A 12,726-nucleotide genomic window follows, 5' to 3' on the forward strand; every position below is an offset into this window, starting at 1 on the left:
TCTATTGCGATGCCTTGAATCAAGGTTTCGGATGTGTTTTGATGCAACGTGAAAAGGTTATTGCCTATGCATCTAGACAATTGAAGAAACATGAGAAGAACTATACTACACATGACCTGGAATTAGGATCCATGGTATTTGCACTAAAGATGTGGAGACATTACCTCTATGGGGTTAGAATCACGGTGTATACCGATCATAAAAGTCTTCAGCATATCCTTGACCAGAAGCAATTAAACATGACGCAAAGGCGTTGGATCGAGTTATTAAATGACTACGATTGTGAACTTCGATATCATCCCGGAAAGGCGAATTTAGTAGCTGATGCCTTTAGTAGAAAGGTTCGTGTCAAACCAATTCGAGTCCGAGCTTTAAATACATGTATTCGTACGAATCTTACATCTCAAATTCGTGAAGCACAACTTGAGGCGTTAAAGGAAGAGAATGCCCAGCTTGAGGGACTGAAGAGTCTCGAAAAGCAACTTGAACTCAAGGGAAACGGAACAAGGTATTTCAATAACCGAATCTGGGTCCCAATTTTCAGAAATCTTCGAGAACTAGTCTTGGATGAAGCGCATAAGACTAGATATTCTATTCACCCAGGCTCCAGTAAAATGTATCATGATGTGAAAGAATTCTATTGGTGGCCTAATCTAAATTCTGAAATTGCTGATTATGTGAGCAAGTGCCTTACTTGCCTGAAGGTTAAGGTCGAGCATCAAAAGTCGTCTGGTTTACTTCAACAGCCGGATATTCCGCAGTGAAAGTGGAAATGTATCACTATGGATTTCGTCACTAAGTTGCCTAAGACTTCAAACGGCAACGATACCATTTGGGTCATAGTGGATCGTCTCATTAAATCTGCACATTTCTTACCGATCAAGGAAACCGATAAGATGGAGAAATTATCACAACTCTATATCAAAGAGATTGTCTCACGTCATGGAGTTCCAATCTCAATCATTTCTGATCGCGACAGTCGATTTGTCTCTAGATTCTGGAAAACTTTACAATCTGCTCTTGGAACTCAACTCGACATGAGTACAGCTTATCATCCGCAAACTGATGGTCAAAGTGAGAGAACTATTTAGACGTTGGAAGATATGCTACGTGCTTGTGCTATCGATTTCGGCAAAGGTTGGGATAGACACTTGCCTTTAGCTGAATTTTCATATAACAACAGCTATCACTCGAGTATTAAGGCTGCACCTTTTAAAACCTTATACGGATGAAAATTTAGATCCCCATTGTGTTGGGATGAATTAGAGGACATACAGTTAACTGGTCCTGAAATCATTCATGAAACTACCGAAAAGATCGTTCAGATTAAGAAACGATTAGAAACTGCCCGTAGCCGACAAAAGAACTATGCAGATAAACGTCGGAAAGATTTAGAATTCCAAGTTGGTGATAAAGTCATGTTGAAAGTATCCCATTGGAAGGGCGTCGTTCTTTTTGGTAAGCGAAGCAAATTAAGTCCACGTTATGTAGGACCTTTCAAGATTATTGAAAGATTTGGTCCTGTGGCATATCAATTAGAATTACCCGCTGAGCTTAGTAATGTGCATGATGTATTTCATGTCTCGAATAAAAAGTGTCTTGCTGATGACACGCTCATTATTCCATTGGATGATATTAGCATTGATGATAAAAATGCATTTTGATGAAGAACCGATAGAGGTTATGGATCGTGAGGTTAAAAGCTTGAAACATAGCTCTATTCCTATTGTTAAGGTCTGTTGGAATTCACGAAGAGGCCCCGAGTATACCTGAGAACCTGAAGACCAGATGAAGCGAAAATATCCTCATCTTTTTCCAATTGCTGATACATCAGAGAAGTCTTCCTGAAACTTCGGGACGAAGTTTAAATTAACGGGGAGGTACTATAACAACCCTCATTTTTCCACTCTATAATGACTATAATGCCCCTAGGGTTTCATTGTTGATTCGTACATTACATTAGGGTTGTTATCCGGACATAATAAATGAAGTAATTAATATTCATAAACCAAACCCTAACCCGTCATTAATGAACTAAACCTAATCATTTAGTGTAAACCCTAATTATTTAATGTAACCCTAACCCTAATATTATTATTATTATTATTATTATTATTATTATTATTATTATTATTATTATTATTATTATTATTATTATTATTATTATTATCATTATTATTAAGTGTATATTACGTATTAAAAAGTATATACTAAATATTAGTGTAAATAAAATGTAAATAAAATATAAATATGGGTATATATAAAATGATTAAGAAATGGGTGACAAATGTAAATTTTTAAATTTAAAATAAAAATATATGTATATGTATATGTATATGTATGTATATATATATATATATATACATCGAAAATATTTAAATATATAATAAATATGTTAATTAAATAAAAGAAGATAAAATACAAATAATTCTAAAGTGTTCCAAATAATAAAAAAAATAAAAAAAGGAAAAAGGCCTAAAAGTCGGCCAAGTTAAAAAAGGGAAAAAAATAATTTAATTAAATTAAATTGATTTTCTTGCTCTCCAAGTAATTAAAAACTATAAATAGGGCCCTAACCCCTCATAATTTTTGTATCAAATTTTTGGAAGTTTCTTCAAAACCCTAAAATATTTGTAAGATTTTTCTTTTCTTTTCTTTCTTTTTTCTTTTTCATTTTTTTTTTCTTGTTCTTTTTTTCGGCCGAAACCCCCAATAAAGAAAAAAACAAATACTTTTGCACTTTGTAAAATTTTTCTAAATCATGATAATTAGCTACATGATTAATAATTTTTATAAAAATTAATTTCTCAGATTTATGAGTTGATTTAACAATTTTTATTAATTTCTTTGTGTTTGCATTCGATCGAAAATACATATATATATATATATATATATATAATAATTATGTATTGAATTAATTAAATTATAATATATGCATGTTAATTATTAATAAGTAATAAGAGATCTAGGAAAAATAATTTTTCTGATTTTTCATACGTTTTTATATTTTATTTAATTAAAATAATTTATTAATATATAAATATGCGATATACATATATATTTATAAAAAAATAGGAAAAAGGCTAATTAAGATATACAAATATTTTCCAAGTATATTATGATATTTAATCTAAATAATTAGGTCAGTGGATATTTTATAAAAAATTAAATTCTAATTTTGTATTATTTAATGATAAAAACAAGGTGAAATTCGTAATAAAATTATATACAGTAAATAAAAAATAATAAATAATTTTTCTGAGTTCATAACTTTGTCTAGATCTGATAAAAATATAAAAATTAATTTATGGGTTGAATTCATAATTATTACATAATTAAACATTATTATTATGTAAATAGGAGGTAAATAAGGAAATAATTATAAAAATAAAGAAAACTTTTATTTAATATTTTTATACAGGTTAATTAACCGTAAGAAACTTATAAAAATTTTAAAAATAATTATTTATGTTTATTTAGTATTTTATGTAGAATTAAACTTGTTTTATGGTTAAATTAAGAATGGAAACAAATATAAATACAAAATTTTAATAAAAATACTTTATTAAATTTTTCTACTGATTTTTATAATTAACTAAGACTATAAAAATTATGTATATGATTATTAGGTATTTAATTAATTATTTAGGTATTTAAGGATAATATTGGGTTAATAAAGTACTATATTAATAAGTATCTTGTAAATTAAGTAATAAATAATATAACACATTTATATTATATATTGTATGGGATAATGGTTAGTATATTATAAATATTAATTAATCTATGTCATAAGATAGTAATATTAGCTTGAATAATAATTATTAAACTATTAATAGTTATATAATACAAATAGTAATTATATATATATATATATATATATATATATAATTAACTTAGCTATATAATAAAAGTCTATACATAATAATATGTGAAGGTTATAATTAAGATAACGTACACTATATACAAACCTCACCGCTACATATGGCCTAGGGTGGTCCTTGTTGCCTTATGGGAACCGCTTGTGGATTTCGAATGCCATGACACAAATTCTGGTCAAGAATCCTGGGCGCCCGGTAACAACTGATCATTCAAGTGACTTGTATGATAGCAACGAGATTTGGGTAAAGGTGTACAAAGTCTTGTTATAGATTATAACCCGAACTTTCTATAATTAGAAAGTTACTATAAGTGGAAACTTCCCATAAATGGTAACTTTCCGAAAATGGAAATTATTTTAGAGAACCATCATCATTAGTATAATTATTATACTTAAGTCTTTTAGGCAATATCTGATCGTACATTCTATCTCTAGGTTGAGATCTCGATCACATTCTTCCGTTCAATTCATTTCTCTTGTGGAATAACTCTTCAGTGCTACTAAGGTGAACTCATAGCCCCGCTTTAACATGTTTTAATGTATTTTATAATTCTTGAGGTGAGACACATGCTTTCTTTAAATGATTTACAATTTAGACACAAGTGCCTAAAATTTTTGATATGCAACTTCGTGAGACTTTTGTTAACTTGTATTCTTACATGCAAAATCCCCGCCATAATATCGTTAATTGCAGGAATTAAAATGTTGCAAGCTTAATTATTGTGAGTACGCCTATTGAGAGCGACGTCTCTACCCATTGACCGATCGTCAAGGGGGTACATAATAATGATTACCGACACCCGTACAGTGTCAGAGGTTAATGTTTAGCTCGATATTATAACTCATGGCATATTTAATATTTTGATATTTTGAAATAAATCTTGTGGTCTAAAACTTATTAATTATTAAACCTATTATGTTCACTCAACCATTGTGTTGACATTTTAAGCAAGTTTGTCTCAGGTGAAGAATATAGCTTATGTGCTGCCATATGTTGCTTGCTTGATGTTGCATTGGAGTCCACATTATTTACATTTTATCATTTGTTAAACATTGATTACATTTGGGTTTACCATGTAAAACAATTCGTATTCCGCTGCAATTGAATTATTAAATTTATTAAACGTCTCATTTAGAGTCGGTCTCTTTTATATAACTGTGTGATGATATTGGAAAAGTCATATTTACCCCCGACCCTATTTGGGGGGTATGACATGTATGCTAGTATTTTTGAGACTATCAAAATAAAAATAAAAGTCAATTTATGTAAGATCCTGTTTCCAGTGGTATGGGACGCCGTCCAAAAATGGTGGGACGCCGTCCAATTGTAAAGGACTGGACGCCGTCCAGATGAACTGATGGGCCAGCTGTCTCCTTTAAGATATTTTAAGGGGCAAATTGGTAATTCCACATGGAGGACGACTTTAAGGCCCAAGATAAGTTTTGGTGGGTGACTTTACTCCATTTTCACCAACCTTATCTCATCCACTTAAATTCTAGTGAGAGAAGCACTTTTAGAGTGAGAGAGCTCAACAAGGAAGGAAGAAGCTCGTTTCGGGTTAAGGTGCAAGTGTTAAAGTCGTACATCTCGTTACTAGCTACGTTTTGATTGTAGTGGTATGTCTTAACCTTGATTTCCTTAATTTAACTTGTTTAAGGGTTAGGGTTTGGGTTAGTCTTAAACATAAAACCCATATTTGGTGATTTTGGGTGTTCTTAGGTAAGATTGAGTCATGAGGACTCAAAAATGACTAACCTAGGGTTTTAAAGTGTTAATTGGTGTTTATGAGTCTTAAATGGTAGTTAATCACTAGCACACTTTGAGGTTATAGTAAGTGGGTGTTATTTGGGCATGTTGGCGACCCAAATGGGTGTGTTAACCTTGAAATGGGTCAAACGAGTCTTGGGTGACCTATGTTGTTATATATGTATGAAAATGCGATAACCTTGTGTTAAAAAGTGTGTTAAGATCATATTTGGCTAGTGTTAAGGTTTTGGGCGAAGTTGACCTAATAATATGATCAAGAGTGTAAATGGGGCGAAATTTGCACTATGGGCCAAAATGATACTAGGATGGTGAGTGAGTTGGTTGACCAACTTGATTGTGTGATTGATTATATGCGTAATGTAATAGGTATGTTACATTGAAGGTTGCAAGCTTGATTTCTCATTCACCAAAGGCGTTATGGTGAGTGAAATAATTATATATATATATATATATATATATATATATATATATATATATATATATATATATATATATATATATGCGTATATAGTGTATTTGCTTGTGGTTAGTGTTATCCGGGCATGTGGATTCACTATAGTGTTATCCGGGTGTGTGGATTCACTACTCTTTTGTGCGATGGAGACCACATGTACGTGAAGGGTGGTTCGGTAAGTGCGGACGTCCACCTAGGGGGTTAGTATACACTAACGGTCACTGTGCGAGTACCAACGGTCATTGTGTGAGTGTCGTTCCCTTATGTGTGTTATGGTTAACCATGGTTATGTGTGATAGTTTTAGCATATCGAATTGTAAACTATATACTATTGGTAATGCTAGCTTATTGAGATTGCGGATATCTAGTTTTGCATTGTGATTACATAGTTGCTAAATTGCTAGCTCGTATACGGTATTGTGTAAGTGTTTGAAAGTAAGTAGATTATATATGTATATGTATAATTATTGCATTCACTAAGGGTTAGCTTACCCTCTCGTTGTTTACCTATTTAGGCTCCGGCGTGGACAAGGGCAAAGGTATCCGTTTGGATTAGTAGTGGCTCTCGGGGGTTTAGCTTTTGGAAGTTCGACCAAGATGTGGGTGGTTTAACCCCAAACACCATGCTCTAGGTGTCGTTTGGAAATTAAAATCTTATGGTCGAAACTTGTATTTTTGAACGAAATTCGTGAAATGGGTCGTTGTGGGCTCGGTGATGTAAAACTCGATTTTATTATGGAAAATTCTTAGTTTTACTTATTATAAGGTATTATGATAATTCATTTCGTATAAAACTGTCGGGAAGCGAGTTTTCCATTCGCGTAAGTTGGACTCTGGGGACAGCCCCTGGTAGTTCATTTGGACGCCGTCTAGATTGCTTGGACGCCGTCCAGCTCTTCACAACTGGACGTCGTCCCAGATGTTGGACGCCTTCCAGATACACTGTCCCATAATTTTTTTTTGGGGTCGTGTTTTCAGTTGGATAATGGGTTGGGTCGTTACAAGTGGTATCAGAGCATGGTCTAAGGGATTTAGGCGACTTGAGATAGGTGCCTAGACTTAGACTTTATTGTGTATGCGTTTTATGCCAGACTTGTAGGAGACGGGTCGGACCGGGATTGGTTAGTGCTTAGGTTTATGTGAACTAACCTTGCGCTAATTGTGTTATGTTGTGTTTGCAATCATCAAGCGAGATAGACGTTGTACTAGCAAGTTAACGCGACGTGCTCGCGTAACAATGACTAGCTACCTTTGTTACGGGTTCAAATCGTGTCAAGCGAGCGATGTACGACGATTGTTGAACAAGATGGGACAGTGAGGTGTATGTATATATATGTCATGTCTTTTCGTTCATAGTTTAACCTATTTCGTTTTGTAGAATGAAGATGAGAAACGGACATGATACCGAAAATGAAGGCCCGAGCGAGGACTCCGAATTCACGGCCAAGGTTGAGGCCATCTTTAAAAAGCAAAAAGATGAATTTCTCGACGATGTCCGAAAGGTTTTCCAAGAATCGGTTGATGGGCAAGTAACCGAGTTAATCAATGAGCGAATGAATGCCGCGATCGAAGAGGCATTAGAAGCTAGAAACATTTATCCTCGGGGCAAAGGGGGTGATGGTAATGGTGGATATGGAAGGCGAGACTTCCATTACAAAAATTTCAAGGATGCTCAACCTCCTATGTTTAATGGGGTAAGGGATCCGTTGAAGAGTACATGTTGGATTTCCGACATCGAGGGGGCTTTCCGTACCACGAAGTGTCCTCCCGAGAAGAAGACGAGCTACGGTTTTAGCATGTTACATGAAGAGGCTAAGTTGTGGTGAGATGATACAATTCAATTGTATGGGGAAGAACAATGCATGAGCTTATCGTGGGAAGAGTTTAAAAAGGAATTCTTTGTTAAATATCGAACTCAAGCCGACCTAAACATAATCCGGGATGAGTTGCACGATTTGCGACAAGGTTCGATGGACTTGGTTACTCTCAAGTCTACTTTCTTGTCAAAGACTCATTTTTGTCCGGAGTACGTTGGTGATGACCGAATGTTGATGTTAGATTTCTATCGTACTTTAAACGATGAGTTGAAACGTAAGATTAGTCGGGGAATGGCTAAGTCTTTTGAAGAGTTGTATGAGTTAGCTCGGGGTTTCGAACCGGAAGTCCCAAAAAGAAGTGATTTCTCTTTCTCTAAGAGAAAATTCGAAGGTTCGAGTCCTTCGAGTTTTTCAAGCAAGAAGAACAAGAAGGGTTCCGAGAGTGTTAATAGTGTGAAGAAGGGTGGTTTTAAAGAATTCAACCCTCGAAGTTATAATTGCGGGCAATACGGGCATCTATCCCGTGATTACACGAACCCGGCGACAACCAAATTCACTTGTTTTAATTGTAATAAAAAAGGACACCGGAAGTCGGAGTGTCCCGATTTGCGCACCGATCAGGTTAAAAGGCTAGAGAAGGTGGCGGGAACGGCGAGGGGACGAAACTATTTGATGACCAATGATGAAGCCAAGAAATCCAATGAAGTTGTCTCAGGTACTTTCATGGTGAACTCTAATCCGGCAAGGATACTATTTGATAGCGGTACTAATTTGTCGTTTGTGTCTCCAAGATTTGTGCCTAAACTTAATAAACTGCTAGCTAAGTTAAGTCATCCTGTAGAAGTCGAAATAGCGGATGGTAAGACGGTGCTAGGGGTTGATGTGTGCAATGATTGTAATGTTGTGTTTGGTTCAGAAACTTTTAAAATCGATCTCATCCCGATGACTTTGGGTGAATTTGATATTGTTGTTGGTATGGATTTGCTCGATCGTTATAGAGCTGATATCACATGTCATGAAAAGTCTATTCGTGTGAAGACCCCAAGTGGGGGAGAGTTAATTATTCATGGCGAGAAATGAAGAAGACTTGTGCCATTATGCACTTATGCACGGGCACGTCGTTTTCTTAGTAGCAGTGGCATGGCTTTTCTTGCCTATGTAGTCGATACTCGTGAAGAACCACCATCCATTCGTGAAATTCCGGTGGTTAATGAATTTGAAAACGTTTTTCCGGACGAATTACCGGGTGTTCCGGCGGAAAGACAAGTTGAATTTCGCATTGAGTTGGTTCCGGGTGCTACTCCCATTGCTAAAACTCCTTATCGTTTAGCACCAACGGAGATGCAAGAGTTATTGAACCAAACCCAAGAGTTGCTTGAAAAGGGTTTCATTCAACCGAGTGCCTCGCCATGAGGTGCTCCGGTTTTATTCGTGAAGAAGAATGATGGTAGTATGTGGATGTGCATTGATTATCGGGAGTTGAACAAAGTGACGATCAAGAATCGTTATCCATTGCCTCGGATTGACGATTTGTTTGACCAACTCCAAGGTGCGACGTATTCTTCTAAAATTGACTTACGGTCCGGCTATCACCAAACGCGGGTCCGTGAGGAAGATATTGAGAAAACGGTTTTTTGAACGCGCTACGAGCATTTTGAGTTTGTAGTTATGCATTTTGGTCTTACGAATGCACCGGCGGCATTCATGGATCTTATGAACCGAGTGTGCCAACCTATGTTGGACAAGTCGGTGATAGTGTTCATTGACGACATACTTGTCTATTCGAAGAGTATGAAAGAACATGAACACCATTTGCGTGGGATGTTGAAGACGTTGCGGAAGGAAAAGTTGTATGCTAAATTCTCCAAATGTGAATTTTGGCTAAGGGAAGTTCAATTCCTTGGCCATATTGTGACAAAGATGGTATCCATGTAGATCCGGGGAAGATAGAGACGGTAAAGAGTTGGGGACAACCGACTACACCTACAGAAATTCAAATTTTTCTCTGATTGGCCAGTTATTATCGTCGGTTTATTCAAGACTTTTCTAAGATCGCTTCTCCATTGACGAAGTTGACGAGAAAGAACGCGAGATTTAATTGGGAAAATGAGCAAGAAATCACCTTCCAATTATTGAAAGAGAAATTGTGTCAAGCTCCGGTGTTAGTGTTGTCGTAAGGGGTAGATGTAAGGACCCTGGATTTTCCAACGTTTAATTATTAACAATTTATTATTAATGCTTGTGTTTTAATAAACGTGTTCCTATAAGTGTTACTTGTTACCGTATTTAACTTTTCATGGCCCGAATTGTCTTTGTGACACACGTACTTTTCACGAATAATATTTTCGAATATTATTTACATTCATGATTAATTATTATTAGTCATTTTAATTAACTAAGGTTACTAGTTAATTACTTGGGCTTTATTTGATTAATTGCATACTTACTTGGACTTGGGCTTTTATTATTAGAAATGGACTTGGAAGCCCACCCTACTCTCTTAATGGACTTGTAAGCCCATGTTTTATGCAAGTATTACATTAAGATACAACTAGATTAATTAGCTTAGTTAGAAAGACTTGTTACTTGCATACTTACACCATATTCCCATACCATTTAACATTATTACCATTCCAAGCTAACACCTTCTCCCACATTTGAAAGTTTCTTTTGACCTTGCCCCATTTGGCCACCAAAACCGTCCACCATTTAGTGTGTGGGGGAGTTCCATTTTCAAAATTTTGTTACTTATTTACTAGCCTTTCACTTCACTTTTCACACACACACACAAAATACTTACACTTTTTTCTCATTTTTCTCTCTAACTTGTAAGTAACAAAGCTTTAATTTCTCTTCTTTTTCCTTTAACAAAACCGCCACCATCATCATTAATTTACTTGTTCTTGTTTGTTGTTTACTTACTTATAGTTGTTTGTTGTTGTTAAGGATCAAGTTCTCTAACTTGTATCTTCATGTAATCTTGGTTACTTCCATCTTTTCTTTGATGAAGAACCAAGAACAAGAATCTAAACTTTCTAGTTTATGGTTCTACTTTTAAATGTTTTCAAGATTTAAAGTTCATAAGTTTCATTATAATACTTGTGTTCATGTTTTGTAGACTTAAATCCTAAGATCCAAACTTTGATTTGAATCTTCCTAAGTATGAAACAAACATGAACATAATACTTGTACTTTAGTTTATTTCTTTCTTTTATAAGTACTTTAAAGTTGTGATGTTGTTAATTTGGTCAAGTATTACTAGTTAATCTTGATCTCATATTTCTTGAAACTAAAAGTTAACTTTATAAGTTCAAGAACATGGAAGTATAACTTTCTAGTTATAACTTCATATACTTATGTTGGATCTAAGTTTATATAACTTATGGTCTTCTAATTTTGTTGTAAATTAGAGCTTACAAGCTTACATACATTTTACAAGTTGAAAATCTAAGTTTCATAACTTATGGTTTCATTAAAGTGTAGATCCAAGTTTTGTAACATAGGATCTAACTTAAGAACACTAGATCTAGACTTTCTAGTCTAGGATCTTTAAGATCTAGATAAGATCTAAGTTCTACAACTTATGATCTTGATTATTTAGTTTACTTTCAAGTTTGTAGCCTAATATTACTAGTAGAACTCATGTAAGTGTCGGATCTAAGATCTTGATGTAACTTCGGTTCATCAAACTACATACGACTCTTAAGTGAGTTGTGCTACATATCTTAGACTTACACTAATGTTATGATGGTCAAACCTTAGTTAAGATGATGCAAACCCATCAACGAGTTGTACACTTGAAGCTGTACGCATCAAGGATGAGAACCGTGATGAGCATCAAGCACCAAGAACCCACCAGAACACCTTTACTTACTGTTTCTGGAACTGATCAGACTACCTGGGCTACTGGAAAGTTAATTTTCAGTTAGTTCGGTTCGATTAGATTATTTTCCATTTAGACCTCGTCTTAATCCGAGTTACGATTTAGGATCTATGGCCTCCCGAAAGTCACTACACCCTATTAACGTTGTGCTGAAATTTCTGACCTACTCGCACTTAAACCGTCACCACGGTCAAACGAAGAAGAGTTCGGTTCTGGAAATTGGTTAGCCTCTAGGGGAATCATATAGAGAGCCATGGACACTGGTCTCACCTCATTTCAGTTTGTATAGAGGTCGTGACGACTGAACGAAGTCAGCCTTTGTTTCAAACCCTAGTTACTTTACACTTTTTGTTTAATGATGAATGATGATGATACTTAAGACCTAAATTACATACATTTAAACCTTTGGGAACGATTTACCGACTTAGTAACTTTTGACTTAGGTTGAGGACCTTCCGGACCAAACTACTTGCTTACTATTCCCGCGTATTGACTTTTACTACTTTCCACTGTGAGTTATAGCATCCCTTTTTACTTTAACTATTTTGGAAACTGAGAATACATGCGCATTTTACATTTTACATACTAGGCATGAGTACTTAAACTTTATATATGTGTGGGTTATACAACGGCATAAAATTTCCCCTTAGCTAGGTAACGTTTAGTCATTGGTCTTTGAACCGGTGAACGCGAATCTTAGATATGGATCCATAGGGTTTGACATCCCCACTCGGGCTAGTAGCGCTAGCATTTAATGGGTGTTTAATACTTCGTAAACTTACGCACTCGCCAAGTGTACTTTTAGGGGGTGATATTACGTTAAGTTAGTTACCAAGTGCCCACGGTTATACATATACTTTTCATACTGTTTTGAAACGCTGTTGAAGCACTGAAATCTCGTGGCCTACCTTACATTACTGTTAT

The sequence above is a fragment of the Rutidosis leptorrhynchoides genome, chromosome 3 (genome assembly GCF_046630445.1).
Source record: "Rutidosis leptorrhynchoides isolate AG116_Rl617_1_P2 chromosome 3, CSIRO_AGI_Rlap_v1, whole genome shotgun sequence".
NCBI classification, from domain to species: domain Eukaryota; kingdom Viridiplantae; phylum Streptophyta; class Magnoliopsida; order Asterales; family Asteraceae; genus Rutidosis; species Rutidosis leptorrhynchoides.